Here is a 16,062-nt window from a genome sequence, read left to right on the forward strand (position 1 = left end):
AAAAAGTAACATTTTTCTGATTTCAGCCTCTTAAATATGAATATTTTATGATTTCTTTACTCTTCTATGATAATAAGCTGAATGTTTTTGAGTTGTGAACAAAGCAAGACATTTGAGGATGAAACACCGATCCATAATTTTCATAATTTTCTGACATTATATAGACCAAACAGCTAATCAGCTATTTGAGAAAAGGGCTGCAACTAAACATGATTTTCATTGTCGATTAATCTCTTGATTATTTCCTTGATTAGTTGTTTGGTTGATAAAATGTCAGAAAAATGGTGCAATATGTCGACTAGTGTTTCCCACAGCCCATCACGACGCCCTCAAATATCATGTATTGTCTATAATCCAAAGATATTCAAAAAATATTTGCATTTAAGACACTGGAATAAGAGAATTTCAATTTCTTTTAGTCTTAAACGATAATGCAAAGCGATTAATCGACTACCAAAATAGTGTGCAATAATTTAATAATCTTTAATCATTGCAGCTCTAAAAGCATGTTAAGAGTTTTTCACAGAAAAAATGCACTAGATTGAGGTATTTAAATGTTGAATACATGCCCCACGACCATCTGCTGGCCCAAACCCTTAGTTTTGGGGGCCCCCAAACATCATTTGGCATAGTGCACCCAAAAAGTTAGAAACGGCCCTGCAATCAAAACATCGTGTAGTCAAAAACGCTGCTTTTAACACTCCATACACCACTGTAAGACAATTATGTAAAATCCAAGGCTGCTCATTGGTAGAAACCACACACACACACACACACACACACACACACACACACACACACACACACACACAGACACCTCTAGCACTGATATTCTCTCGCACACATCTCGGCTATAAGTCCCCTAATGCACAAAAAGTGTTCTTGATCATAGCTCTAAAGAACGATGTCTATACCATCATTCAAAACACGTACACAATTATACAGACACTTGTACTCATTCAAGCACGCACGCATGCACACACACACACACAACACACACACTAATCTCACACCCATGCAGCCGGCCCTGATAGTTCTGCTCCGCAGACTGCTTCACCTGACCTTCCTTTTGTTACTGTCCCTTTTAAAAAACATGTTTTAATGGAAATGATTTTCAAAAGAACATTGAACCCATAATGGAGAATCTCCTTCAACAGCTGAGGTCTCCTTCCTCTAAAGAGAGAAAACAAAAGAGGGGGCAGACAACATCTGTGACATTACCACTGTCTGCTCTGAAGCACTCATTGCCATCTAGTGGCCTTAAAACACACAGAATTAAAAAAAAAAAAAAATCAGCTCAAAGCAGGCAGAGAGTCCGGCTGTGTGTGCATGAACATCTTTGTACTGCAGAGGAGATTTTTTTTTTCTAAACAATGCCAATAGATAATTCTGCAGTTTCAGGGCCAAGTGTCATCAAGGCTACTATTTCAAAAGTCAGCCTTTGTGGAACTGGATTAAAGGAAACAATATTTTTAATTTCTCCTTCTGATACAGCGCCTGAAAGGAGATATACAACCCAAGTTAGCTGATATTATTCAATACAAAACCGCTCTGTAATTCCTCATTTCACATCTCCGCTCTTTCAGCTGTTTCATCATACACAACATACATTTACCATTTAAACTGCTGTTTGTCCTCAATGAGTTAACTTGAAATTTTCTTTTTAAGATGATTTCCATTTCCTTTGAACATTGTATAAGATCTAGAGAGAATGTGTCTTATTTCTGATGTATTGAGATATTCTTGGATACAAATGTCTGTATGTATGAATGTGTGCGTGTGCGTGTGCGTGCGTGCGTGTGTGTGTGTGTGTATGAATGCCGGTGGGTGTGTGTGCGCGCCTGTGCATTTAAGGGGGGCAAAGGGGCAAGGCTGTATTATTTCTATGTAAATAGCACTGGTAATAAAACCTTCTCTTACAACTTGAAGACCAGATTTTTATTCTTAAACACCATCACACAGTCGGTCTCATATTTTCTTCAGTTTGTCGTTGTGGGAAATAACTAATGATAATTACTTGTACAAGTACTTTGCTAAGCTACAATTTTTAAGGACAATGTACTTTACTTCACATTTCCATTCTATGCTATTTTATACTTAAACTCCAGTACATTTAAGAAGAAAATATTGCCATTTCTACATCACTGCATTTATTTACTTTACATCCATACTATATGAATTATTTTGCTGATTAAGATTTTAAAAGAACAAAAAGAGGCCATAAAATATTATGTACTGTTAGAAAACAAACTACTCAACAGTAAATAAAATCAGTTGTCTCAAGTAGCTGTATAACATTTTAATGTTGGGTACAGCTCTCCAATAAGGTGATTTTATCTATTGTAATACTCTTATAGCTTTATTCATATTTTTTAATGTAAATAAATGCATAGCCTGCTGCAGAAAAATGGCAGATAGGTAAAAAAGTTGTTGTGAAAGACATTACAATAAAGTAATTTAACATAACTTAGACACTTCTGCAGTCCAACAAAGGTGTGGAAGAGGGTCAAATTCGTTTACATAAACGAGTTTATTGTTTCGCTTCTGTCCTGGTGCTCCTTTCTGCTTCTTCAAACTGTGGTCATGCCAACCTGCATCTGCTGTAGGTAATAGACTGACTATGGATAAGTAACTCATATAACCCCCCTTCAAATAATCAAAACTATCCCTTTAAATTCTAAATTGGTTAATTACTTCAAAATGTAGCATCAGCAAAATAAAACCAACTTCTTTCCCTTTAAGGCTGCTAACAGAAGTGGAGTCAGATCTTTTTCTGAGGCCCCGCAGGCACAGACTCTGGACCAGAAATTCCCTCCTTGCATGAAACTGACTTCAGACCAGTGCCTTTGGGCAGGCCCGTCCCTCACCAGGTCCCTGTGACCCCCCGCCTCCTCATCCCCTTATCCTCCTCTTTATCCCCTCCTCTGGCTCCACATCCCCTCCTCTCGCTGTGGGGCCAGGTGGGCAGACGGTGGCCCAGGTCTGCAGTAATTTTCCCCCTGACTGGTTTTAATGTAAAGGGTAATGTGAGAGGAGACGGCAGACACTATGTGTGTGTACATATATATTCACACACACACACACACACACACACACACACACACACACACACACACACACACTGAGCGGGATGTGGTCCTCAGCATCTACCAGCCCATTACCAAGAAGCTCTACATCCTCTTTATTTATTTCTTCTTTTGCTCCCTCTGTTTACTCTCTGGAGTATTTTCCTCAACTCTGGGTTTTATTACTCCATCTCCTCAGCTGCGTTTCTCCAGCAGAGCGACACACAGACACGCACATACACACACACACACACACGGATGGAAACTTCCGCTTGGACTTCAGCATCAGTAAACCTCCACGAAACACCCTCAGTAACCTTCACCTCCCTTTCACCCAGTAGCATCTGGTTATCACTCTCACACACGCATAAAGGTGCACACTCACACTTGTGCAGCCTCTGTATCACACACACACACACACACACACACACACACACACACACACACAAGCATGCACGCACACACACACAACAATCCCATTAACATCAGTACTTTTGTAATGGATGTGTTTGCGGTGCTGCTGTGGGAGAGAGGAGAGACCTGGAGTAGCTGTTATAAATCACTTGCTTGTTCCCCCTCCCCCCTAACACACACACACATACACACACACACACACACACACACACAGGCCCTCTATTGGCATCACTACATGGGGCTTCCATTCACTAACTCTGCAAACACACACATACATACGTGCAGAGCCGTTTTCTCCCCCTCCCACTCTCTTTACCGCCTGGGGTGGGGAAATCCTATTACCCTATGAAGAGGAGGAACACATCATTAATTACACTCACATACTCCTTTACACACATACAGAGACACACACACACACACAAACATGTCTATATGCCGGGCTAAATTGCAATACACACAACTGCTCACTTAGGCTATATACACACTTCTGTCTTCTCATTTTAAGACACCTTTCAAAACAAAAACGGTTTCTGTCTTTACGGGCGTTTTGGCATCGTTTCAGGAATATTCTCCGTCCATACTAAACACTGACATAAATACACGAGCGCTGCCATCTTGCACTCATCAAGTCATATTTGGAGCCAGAGTCTGTGTAGTAGTGATCAGGGTCGGAGCTGTGCCAAACAAGGTGAAGCAGCCTTTAGTTTCTGTGCTCCTCACCTGTGGAACAAACTTCCAGAACACCTGAGGTCAGCTGAAACTGTCGGTTTATTTAAATCAGGTCTTAAAACATTACTGTTTACTGCAGCCTACCAGTGAAGTGGATACGTTACATATTTTTAGGATAATCTGTAGCTATTGTTTTTATATTTGTCTACTGCCGCTTTTGTTTTATGTTTGCTTCTCTCTTTATATGCATTTCTGTAATGTTTTAAACTATTTATTGTCCTGCTTTTAGCTTTTGTTTTTAATTATCTCAAATGCAATTTTAATGCTCTCTTATTGTTTCTAATTTAATGCATTTTCAAGTTCTGTAAAGCACCTTGAATTGCCTTGTGTATGAATGGTGCTATATAAATAAAATTGCCTTGCCTTGCCTTGCCTTGCCTTTAAGTTCACGCCCTTGCATCCAGCTGACTCAGTTGTGAGCTCAGCTGTCAGTCATGGTATGAAACCCTGTTTTTAAATCATGAAATAACAAATTAAGACCAAACTGATCAGAAAAAATAAAACTTGAATAAACATCAGTGTGATAAGAATAACCTAAAATGACGGAAACCATCTATAGGGAAAAATAATTATTCAACTTTGTACTTTGACGGTTTATTTTGGCCCATGTCCCATCTGCTAACATTGGTGAAGCAGGATTTATGACCTGTACTGCAGCCAGCCACCAGGGGGCAATCAAAAAATGCTTTGGCTTTTCTTTTAGGGAGCTCTCATGTCCATTTCTACACATACAGTCACTGGTCCATACTAGCATGCCTGAAAATGCATATCACATGACCATTCATGCACACTAGGTATGAGTAAGCCAGTATAAACAGGAAGCAGTCAGATATCAGTATAACAGTACAAAACTGATGAGACAGGGAAACTGCTCTCCACATAATTCATGTATAATCTTACTTCTAGTGAAACCCTGGCAATAACATTGAGTCTTTCCTTGTCATCATTTGTGTCTACAGACAGTGGTTGGACGCACAGCTGCAGCAGGCTAACCAAAGCTAGCAGCTAACATGCTGTCACATGCTGTCTGCTGTCAGCGGCTCATTAGTCTGACTCTCTGGATGTGCACCGTTGATGTAAGTCCTGCCATTGGTCACTTGCTTCCAGTAGCATCGTGGTGTCTGCTATCCATGTTTTCAAAGTCCCCAGGAAACAAGAACAACCACCTCGTTGCAACCCACACGCTGGAAATGGCACTAATGGTACGAATATAAACAAGTTAACAGCTGTTACCTTTTCCTTTGCAGTGATGTAGTCATTTTAACTCCAGAGCTCACCTCCCAAAGTGCAAATGTTCCACCAAAACAAGTTTCCCCTCGACACCATTTTGCAGCTGCATTCTGGGCTTAGCATTGCCCAAGACAATTGTGATTGGTTTAAAGAAATACAAACAAGACATGGTGTTTTTACCTTACAGCAGAATTTGTATGGTATGTGTGGAGACAGATCTTTCTCCAGCGCTGCGTGCGGTGGAGAGAGGTCATAACTGCTGGACTCATACTGCTGCCCAGTAAGTCAAAGAGTAATGCTGAACTGTATATCATTTGTTAATGAGTTGAGTTGGCACCAGATTTGCCAACCTTGAGACCTCAAAAATAGGGTGAATTCAAACCAAACTGTTTTTCTTGCATTTTTGTGACTTTAAGAAAAGTTGAAATAACAAAATAATTACACAGCAACATATTTTTTGTGTGAAACACCCTTAATTTTGGTTTTAATTCTCAGGAAAGAATACAAAATAAGTGACCCCACTGGAGTGAACTTGCATAGATCCCTGGCATAAACTAATATTCATCGTTTTTCTTTCATGCATGTATTTTTGCCCTGCTCCTAAAAGAAAATTAACATGGCAGATTTTATCAAATGCTGTAAAACTTTTCCTTAAAGACATGTTAATTCTTTTTTTTAAAGAGTCTGGTTTGGTGTTGTCCTTGTGGAAACAATAGACTTTCAGACTTTTAGGACTTATACACACTGTACTGTGTCAGAGGCAGGTTGTGAGAATGAAAAGGGAAAAAGTTGTAAAAAAAAATGTCATATACTGGGAGAAATGCAGGAGAATTATTATCCCAGGAGGAAATAGGGAGAGGGCAATGAAAATCTGAAGGTTGGCAAGTACGGATAACAAGTATTGACTGATAAGACCCAATCAGGATGTGAATGTGAGTGTCTGAGTCATCGTTTCTAATGTGACCCAGAGTTTTAGAATGGAAATGGGGCCAGCAGCGTTTCCAAACATCTCTATTTTTGGTATTGTAAAATGCTGTAGTGGGGCGGACACTACGTGGCTTGGTTTCATTTAATAGGAGAGACTGCAAAATGCCAGAAAGCTCCTGTGTAGCAGGTTGTAAAACAAATAAACGTACAAATTCATCACAATCTCTGGTTTTTCAGCCTTGCTGGAAAGGAAAGGATGTCAGAAGAAGGGCAGTAAGAATGTTTGAGCCTCCAGAAAGTCACTGGCCACTATGTTGGCTCATTGATCTGCTTGGATGAGAGAAGACTGAAGGAGCATAAAGGCTGACTGATCAAAACTAATTTATTAAGATACGGTGAGCACTCGGGTTTTGGCAAGGTCACAGAATAATTATTAGACATGCCTATAAAACAAAGGTATGTTTAACTCAACATGAATTTGTACAAACATGTCAAATTGTAATTCAGATGAGTGTGTGATGTTTTGTTGTATCCATTTGTGCTGGTCTGATGTATAGCAAATATGCATTTTTAAATAAAAATATAGAAGTGTGGATGTTACCTTAGAGAACGACACAGCTACTCGTTCTCACACAAAACTCTTATTTTCAGCTGTATCATGCTGCAATATTTTTTGTATATTTCTCTGTCAGCTGCACCCTGACAGGTGACATTAGAGCTGAGCTGGTTTATCTGATGGCGCACACACACTTACACACACAAACAAACGCACAGACCTCTGCTTCAGCGAGGAATATGTCAGAATGCGTGAGAGAGCAAAGTTACGATCGCCGAGAGAGATTTCAGGCAACATGGACAGGCAGATCAGGGACTGTCAGAGTGTCACCCTCAGATTTATCCGGAGCCTCAACAGCCTTTTCAAGGTTTACTAGATAGATGGATGCCATAAAGTGATACATGCACACTATAAAATGAACAGAGGAGAAGTAAGCCATGCATAGCCAGGCTGTCACACTGACTGTTTATGCACCCAGGTGGGCACCTTTTGGACACATTAAGTCAAGGCTGTGCAAGCAAAAATAGGACAACTGGCTTCTGTTCAGCGAGAAGACATAAATGTTCTTCAATACAGGTTTATGATCATCCTGAACAATGAGTTGCATCATTTATTGCATGTGGAAATTTGAATTAATCTTTAATTTGGTCTTTAAAGAAGAAGTCTGTAGTGTATTTATTGTAACAAATAATAAAATGACACGCCATCAAAGATTAAGGAAAGATGCTAAATTTAAATGAAACAAACAGCAGTGGGTTTTTGTTTTCAGGATAACAGGCTGAACTTAACATTGACAGACAACTGACAGTTATAAACAGCTGATCAACTCACAGTGGAGGACTCGTCGTCAATTGTTATTGCTAAATTACAATGTTGTGCCCGTCTTGTGCTCCTGCAGGGACAGTTCCCCCCCGAAATCAAAAATACATATTAGCAAACCATATTGTCTCTGTATTATTTGTAGTTGACGTTGTTCCTTTAAGCACCACAAGACAAGTTCCATCATAGAGGAAAGAAAGCAGACTATCTCCAAAACTCACACCAAACCAAACTAGATGAATAAATAGTTGCACCACTGTCTCATTAACTTACAAAAAATAAACAAATGATAATAAAAAAAACAGTTTGAAGAGCTATAATAAAATGAGAAAATGTCAAATAAAACAGACCTTACTACACCTACACTTATTATGTCTATTAATTTCATTAACTTTTTAAAAAATTGTACAAGCAGCTCTGCACAAAAATGAAATAAAACAAACAAGCATACACATGCAACCATGCAGTATATCTACACATACCTGCACATGTTCACATACACACACATACCTAAACAACCACAAATGTTATATATTATAACTTTAAGTTACAAAAAATAAACAAATGAAAAAAAAAACAGCCTTAACAGAGTGAAACAGCTACAAAATAATAATAAAATGTTAGAGACAGACTAGAGCAATGACCTTACTACACCTACGCCTTTTGTGTCTACCTTTCATTTTTGTAAAAAATTAAAACAAGTTGCACAGAAAAAAGAAAATAAATAACACAGAAAATAAATAAATCATACTTAGGAGTATAAATCTGTTCATAAGAAGTATGTGTATGCAAATGATTATACATGAATACAAATACATGCACAAAAACTACTGAGATACAATAGCTCTTCTGCCAAGATGGGCAGCAGATAATAAAATGAAAAGGTTTAATATGAAGTACAGATGATGGGTGAAAAAACATACACAAAAATATGTCACAAAAATCTACAGAAACATGAGAAAGAGATACACAACATACAGGCATCAGGGGCTAAAAGGAATCCTGGCAAATAATGACTATTATTACAAGCAACAGCATTATAAGCAATAACCAATGCAGATAAAAGACAAAGTAGATCTTATATTTCAGGATGCAATGCACATGTCTACACATGTACATACACACATGCATACAGACACACACACATGCACACACACTGATTCACATAAAGGTATACTGGATGAAAACATCATATCAGCAGGATAAAAAGTGATTTACACAGAATGTGATGGTATATCTGACAAACTTTTTGTATATTACATTTTTTTTGTCCTTCATTTAACCAGAAAGGTCCCAGTGAGGAACAATATCTCTCTCTTCTGCTGAGATTTGCAGCAAAAAAATAAAATAAAAATGTTTCACTTAAAGTACAGATAACAGACAACAAACAGATTCTAAAGTTAAAAGCATCATGGCAATAATGGCACTTATTAAAGGCAGCAACATTATAACGCAATAACAAATGCAGATAAAGGAAAATATATATCTTATATTTCAGAATACACAATAAAACAACATTATAAGACTATTTGTAAATGAGCATATCATGATAAAGATATACAGAAAGAGAAATGCCAGGTCATGATAGTAAAGAGATCACTCTGAAGTTAAAAACAGGGGTTGATATTGCATGTACAGAGATGATGTCACTGGCAGAATCTGTTTCAGTTTTTTTTTCTCTCCCAAACATCACTTTCTTTTCATCTTTCATCACTTTCCTTCATTTTCAGCGTCAACACAGTCGAGCTTGTACAACCTGGGAACCTGAAACCTGGGAATGTGACAGTTTTTGTCTGAAATAAGACAAAAGAGAAAGCAGCATGCCAGAGGACGATGTGCTGAGCCTCCCACTGACGCACAACCACAGCGCCATCAAGTGGATCCACATTGCCACTGCACACACACAGATACACACACACACACACACGCACACACACTGAGGAGGGCTGACCTCACTTTGGCCTACTGTTTATGCAAGATGACAACAAGAAGGAACTACAGACAATGATGAGAGCCAAGTTGTAATTCAAGTGTATTTGAAGTGCCTTTTTTTTTTTAATCTGGCATAGCCAAATAATTTATGAAGAACACCAAGGCCAGGGAATAAAAATGATGGATTAAAAAACATAAAAGGAAAAACAAGCTCACCATGGAGCCACAGTACCAGCACATTGTGTAAATGGCTCATTTGAAAGGACATCTCAAAGAAAGGAATCTGAAATCTGAAGCCTGGATCTATTCTTTGGTATTAAATAGGTTACTGTAGAATTTTGGCTTCATCGGGGAGTGTAAAGTTTGATCTTTCAATATCCAACTTTTTAGTCAAGTAGGAAAAACAGAACTGAAATTGATGGTCTGAATTCTGCTGGTGTTTCACCTCTTGTAAGATTTCTTTAAAGGGTTAATTCAGATTTTTTGGAGTGGCGGTGGGTGAGGTACTTATTGATTGTATTACTGACAGTAGATGACAGACAGGAGAGGCCAGGAGAAGAAGAGCAGTTCACCAGTGCAAAAGCTGAGTCATGTACTGTTGTGGACAAGGTCAGCAGCAACATGTATTTTAGCCACTTGAAGTCCAACTCCCTTTTAAACAATATAAAATCCTCTACAAGAAGTAATAAATTCTGTCTGATGTGTTTTTCTTTTCCAAAATAAGTTCAAATACCTTTTTTAAAATTGCTTACATATAGCTCCACACCTTGACCGTCCACAGTCCCCGTCCTCTTCACACACCCCACAACATCACCCCTACCTGAGATAGCTGCACCTGGCTTCTCCTGTTTTGTTTGCTAATCACGGCAACTAGCTACGTGCGGCCTCTCCAGTGGGCTGGGCGCCACCGCTTATGATATGTGTTGCACCACCCCCTCAATTAATGGGATTGGTTCCTGAGTTTTATGACATCATATACCCAGCCTGACTGAATCCGTTTTTTGAGACTGCTCTCGCTCACTGCAGTTTCAAAGCACGGCATGCTCAGACATGGTGTTTACTGTTTATTTCACTCCTGATGTGTCACGTTATCGAGGTTAAAAACATGGTTTTCAGTGAGAAGGGAGTCTTTAAAAAAAGGTCCACCTAAAAAAATCAATATCAGTTTAAGTGTACGCTATATTTAGAATATTTAGAGAATTTTCACTGCTTTACTTTGCTGTCAGACAGCCTTTTCTTAGGAGAAAACTACCATTATATAAACCAAATATTGCTCAAAAAAGTCAGTAATTTTACCTCAACCACATGAGAACATGAGAGTTGCTGGTCTACTCCTGCCTCGATCTGTTAGTTTGTTTGAATGACTTTGCAACGTCAGTGTTTTAAACAGTTAGTTCAGATTCACACTTAGTCACTTTCTTGCTGTCAGTTGCGAAGATGGATATTACGCCTTTACAGATACCACACCCAAATACGAAGCTACACCAAGCGTAGTTAAATTAGCATACAGACTGCAAAATACAATTTCGTTTTTCACATTCATTTTTACACTTTGGATTTTGTGCAGATTAAAGAAAAACAACTAAAGGAGTGCCTGCAGTGACATACACAGTTTGAAGTTGAAGTTGAATACCTCCTTCTCACTCACTCAGCTTTCAGATAAAGGCAAAAAAAAAATGCTCAAACAAACAAACCATGTAATTAAGATGTAACAAGTAAATCAGTGAGCTTTAGAGTTGTTGTTAGGTAGGTTTTGTAACCTTCAGAATTTCTGTATTTGCTAAAGTTATACCTTCAATAACACAAATAATGAATGAATGATCAATTTATCTGTAAAGGAAAACAATAATAGATTAATACGTAAGCATTTTTGTTTGTGTAAAACACTGACTTTGTGATGGTGATACAAACTATTACACAATAAAGGTTAGTGGTTAATTAATTATCAAGTTATTGATTTAAATATTACAGCACAAACTTTGAACATTAGGTCTAAAGAATATTCCACATACAATTTAAGTCTCTTAACAGATTGATGTCATTAAGCAAAATCAAAATCACATGTCAGTGTTTTCAGACATTACTAAGACTGTTTTCTCTGTGCCTATGAAGTGTGAACTAAAGTCATTTGAGTTGCTTAAATTTTACTCGGATGTTGTGGGCCTGAGGTTTTCACAGTTACGTGTAATTCAGTTTTTAGTGCCTCGTGAACACAGGTGGTGTATGACTCCATCTTTACATTTCAATACTCAAAATACTAATAACTTAAACACCAACATAAACGTAATGTATGAAAAGTGAAATTTGTGATGGTAAAAACAAGTTTAATTTTTAGAAGATGTTAAATGTGAAAACCGAAAAACTGTGATGTGTAAAAAGTACGGATGACATGACAAAACAGAATGTGTGTGAGAAAAGTGGAAGTGAAAGTATGAATGAGTCAATAGATTAGTTAATAGCCTTAATTCAGTCAGCACACAACCCTATTAGTTTTTGTCCTATATTTTTATTTTTCTATACAATCAATTTCAATGAATCAACCAATCAAAGAGAGAACTAGAACAAAATCTTACTTCACAACTTTGATGTAAATAATAAATAAAGCACCTTGTGTAAGAGATGAAAATGCAGAAAAAAGGCTAAAAAATGTCTGACCATTCATTTGAACGAGGAAAATTCTTCCCTGAAAATGTGTAATAATATCATAAAGTATCAAAGGTATGAATGGGAAAAGTAGCGCATCCTGACTGAGCTGAAGGTTTTGATACTTGAATTAAGTTTCTATGCTGAAATATGTGGAAGGGGTATGTGCAAAAAAAAAAAAACGTAGAACGTATGTTGTGAACGCTTCACACATAAAAGTATTGCATTCAAATTGATACGTCTTTCAGCCTCAAACAACGAAGAAAATATGTAAGGAACTTAGCAAAGAAAACTTTCTTTGGTGAAGATCTGCGAACATCTGAAAAATAACAGACAGCCACACCGACTTTATAAAAATAATAATGTAAAACCTTAATCTGAAAAGTCAATAGAAACTCCATTTGTAAAATAAATGTTGTGAGGTATAATGCACAAGTAACTCAAAACTGTATTTAAGCACAATACTTTTACTTAGCTGCTGGAAAAGGAAGTGTTTAATCTTCTGTTTGCATATTTGTGCCAGAACTGGGTGTTACTTCCCCTTTTTCTCCTGAGCTGCTTTCTTTTCTCACTTCAGTAGTTCCTCCTTACAGATCAACCTTTTCACCGATAGTAGATCTATGATGTGTGTTTCACTGCTCTGGCACATCACAAATGGTAGATAGTATGTAGAGTATACACATGCTTAACAGCTTAAAATATTAGAACATGTTCCCTGTGTCTGTAAGAAATCATGCCACTTTCACTAACTGCCGTACCTTTAAAGTACAAGAGTGTAAACTTCACTTTATTGTCCAACACCTGCGACTTTTCATTGTGTTACTCAGCTGCTGAGATCCAACATTATATGAGTCCGATGTGGCGGCCTTGAGTGTCCAACTGCAGCTACAGATTGCACAAACAAATTCTTACCTTATTTTGAACCGCGTTTATTCATTTCTCCGCTGGATTTTAAAGAAGCGGCGGCCCCTTTGATGTGGTCTTCCTTTATAACAAATTAACAGACAAGTTCACAACCTCAACAAGTTGTGGAAAATGTTTGACAAGGGCTAAAGATGTCTTTTAATACATTTTCCAAAGCAAAATAGCAAAGTAGAGAGGTAAGGTCTGCCACTGTACTTCATGTACTAGTTCCTAAAGGCCCCTAAAACACATTTTCTTGATCAGCTTCTTCTTCTGAGCGATGGGATTCTATATGATGGTAAAATGTTCTGCCAAATTTACAAAAGTTTTCTGCATGCAACCAATATTTCTGGGGCTTAAAGTTGCAACAAGGAATTTAGATTTTGTGTTGACTCTGGAGCCCCCTCTGGACAGACGTGGTAGTGCTTTCACCATTATATTATACAGATCTTGATCTGGTTAGTGAGTGTATTTGTTTTTGGAGCAAGTGATAGAAAGACACGACTCATTTTTAAAGGGGCAGTTCACCCCAAAATCAAAAATACTTATTGACCTGTAGTGGTATTATCGCTCTACATTATTTTGGTGTATCAGTTGCTGAGTTTTGGACATATCAGCCACAGAGGTGTCTGTATTGAATTTAATGTCTCTTTCCAGAAATCATGACTCAGTTGCTCAAGGTAATTCACAGACCTTGTGGTGAGCAGTTTCATGTAGGAACTGCTTTCTTTATACCGCAGAAAGAAAATACTTCCTTCTTACAACAAAGTATGTGGACTATCTTGAGTGCCTGATTTTTGGCGCTTTGAGCACCACAAGCTAAGATGTTCGAGAGAGGGCAGACATCTCCACAGCTGATATCTCAAACTCATAGACTCATACACCAGAACAGTCTAGATAGATAATAGCACTACAGACAAGAAGAAAAGTATGTTATTTTCACGATGAATCATTTATTCTATTTAATGCCGAAAAATTGTGAAACACGTTCATCACAATTTCTCAGAGCAGCTTGACAGAAACATAATATTCGTAAGTATGTTTTCATTAGTATATAATCGTCTGACCTTAGAATAAGCCATTTATATCTACACCATCTCCGCCATGTTGCACCACCATGTTTCTGTGTCAGAACAGGCAAACTAAACACAGTTTGTCATGTTTTTTTTGTTTGTTTGTTTGTTTGTTTGATGTTGGTTTTTTTTGGAAGTTTTACCGTACCATAGCTTCTTCTACACCATAGATGGGCTATTATTTTGCATTATGGGCCACATGAGCAATTGATCAGGCTGCTGTGGGCTGGACAAAAATGTGATAGAATTATTTAGTTAGGTTAAACACACAGTTTGATCAGCATTTTCATAAAAAAAGAGTATTTTTAATTCCCAAATTCAGTGCCAACCTACTGTACAATACCACTGGTACACACAAAAATGCTGATGTAGCCTGACTGAGATATTAGTTAGCATTATACTTTACAACCACAAGATGTCAGCTCAGATGCAGAATTGTGGGCTGATTATTTTTGTTGGCAGGGCCAAGAACTTGTTTTATGGTATGCCATGCATGATATGGGCTGCAATGATAGTATCAGAAACAACAGATTATTTATTTAGATAATTATATTTTTGACATTATATTTTGTGGGTAGCAGTGGAAGCACTACCACTTTTGTTCAGTAGGGCCTCCAAAATCAATAAAATATGAAAATTCCTTGTAGTAATTTTAATATATAAGATACAACACACTATCATTACCCTTGAATACAGCACTGACCTCTTTCAAAACACAGACCCAAAACTTTTTAGCTGTTATTAACTGATTTTAATTGCAATATTTCCAAGTGTCTATGATGGCCATGCAGGCCACTTAAAATGGTGGGACAGTGGGTCAGATCTCAGATTGGCCCACTCGGAAGGGGAGTTTAACTGGTATGTTAACTGCCCGGGAAAATGTAAACACAGGCTCCAGTCTGTGTCCCATAAATCATTTCATCTGATTTCAAGGAGAAGCCGACCCAGTGGCAGGCATTAAGAATAATTAAATAGCCAGCCTTCTTGCTATTGTTATGTAGGTAATATTGAGGTGTCAGTATTAATTTTAGTCTATTTCATCACCAGTTAAAACCTCCTTAACATTTGAATAACAGAGATCACTGACAAAGTCAAGCTGTATGGACCATAATTTGGAAATGTGCCACTGGAGCCCAAAAGCGATGCCATGCTTTTGCCTAACAGCCATGAGGGTCAGTGGGAGCTTTTCTTTGGCTGAGTTAAAGGTACTCTTAAAAGGTCCAAAATCCAGCTCTGTGTGCCCACAAAACTGTTAATGGTTTACACTTGTGTTCCTCACAATGAACATTAACATTACTCTTGTGCTGGGTGCAGAGTCGATCAGCTCAGACAGAAACTTGACACTTGACACGTGGTTAGCGAGAGGCCAGCCAAAGCTATTTAAGGCTGTTGGCATGACTCACCTTCTACACTACTGCTCAAAAAGCCTCAGCAGCTTGATTTTTCCGCGAGTTCATGTCAGAGTCAAACAGCTTACCAGAAACCACACGCTCTTGCAGCACCATATATGTTTTAAATGCTTTAAATGATTTGAAACTTGGGCGTGAAGCCCTTATCACTCAGCATCAGTAGAGAGGAATGGAAGTGACTGATGTTGAGGTGAAGCGCACGAGAGAGCAGACAGGAAATGCAGGCTTAAACACCCAGACTTCAGCTGAGTACATGATCCTGATATGAAACAAACAGGAAGATGAAAAGTTCACTTTACTGGTATAAACAGTAGAAACAGACACAACACTACAAACATGTTTCAATCCAGTAGAGGTTAGAA

Source organism: Lutjanus erythropterus, chromosome 20 (assembly GCF_056507025.1).
Source record: "Lutjanus erythropterus isolate fLutEry1 chromosome 20, fLutEry1.hap2, whole genome shotgun sequence".
Taxonomy (NCBI): Eukaryota; Metazoa; Chordata; class Actinopteri; order Lutjaniformes; family Lutjanidae; genus Lutjanus; species Lutjanus erythropterus.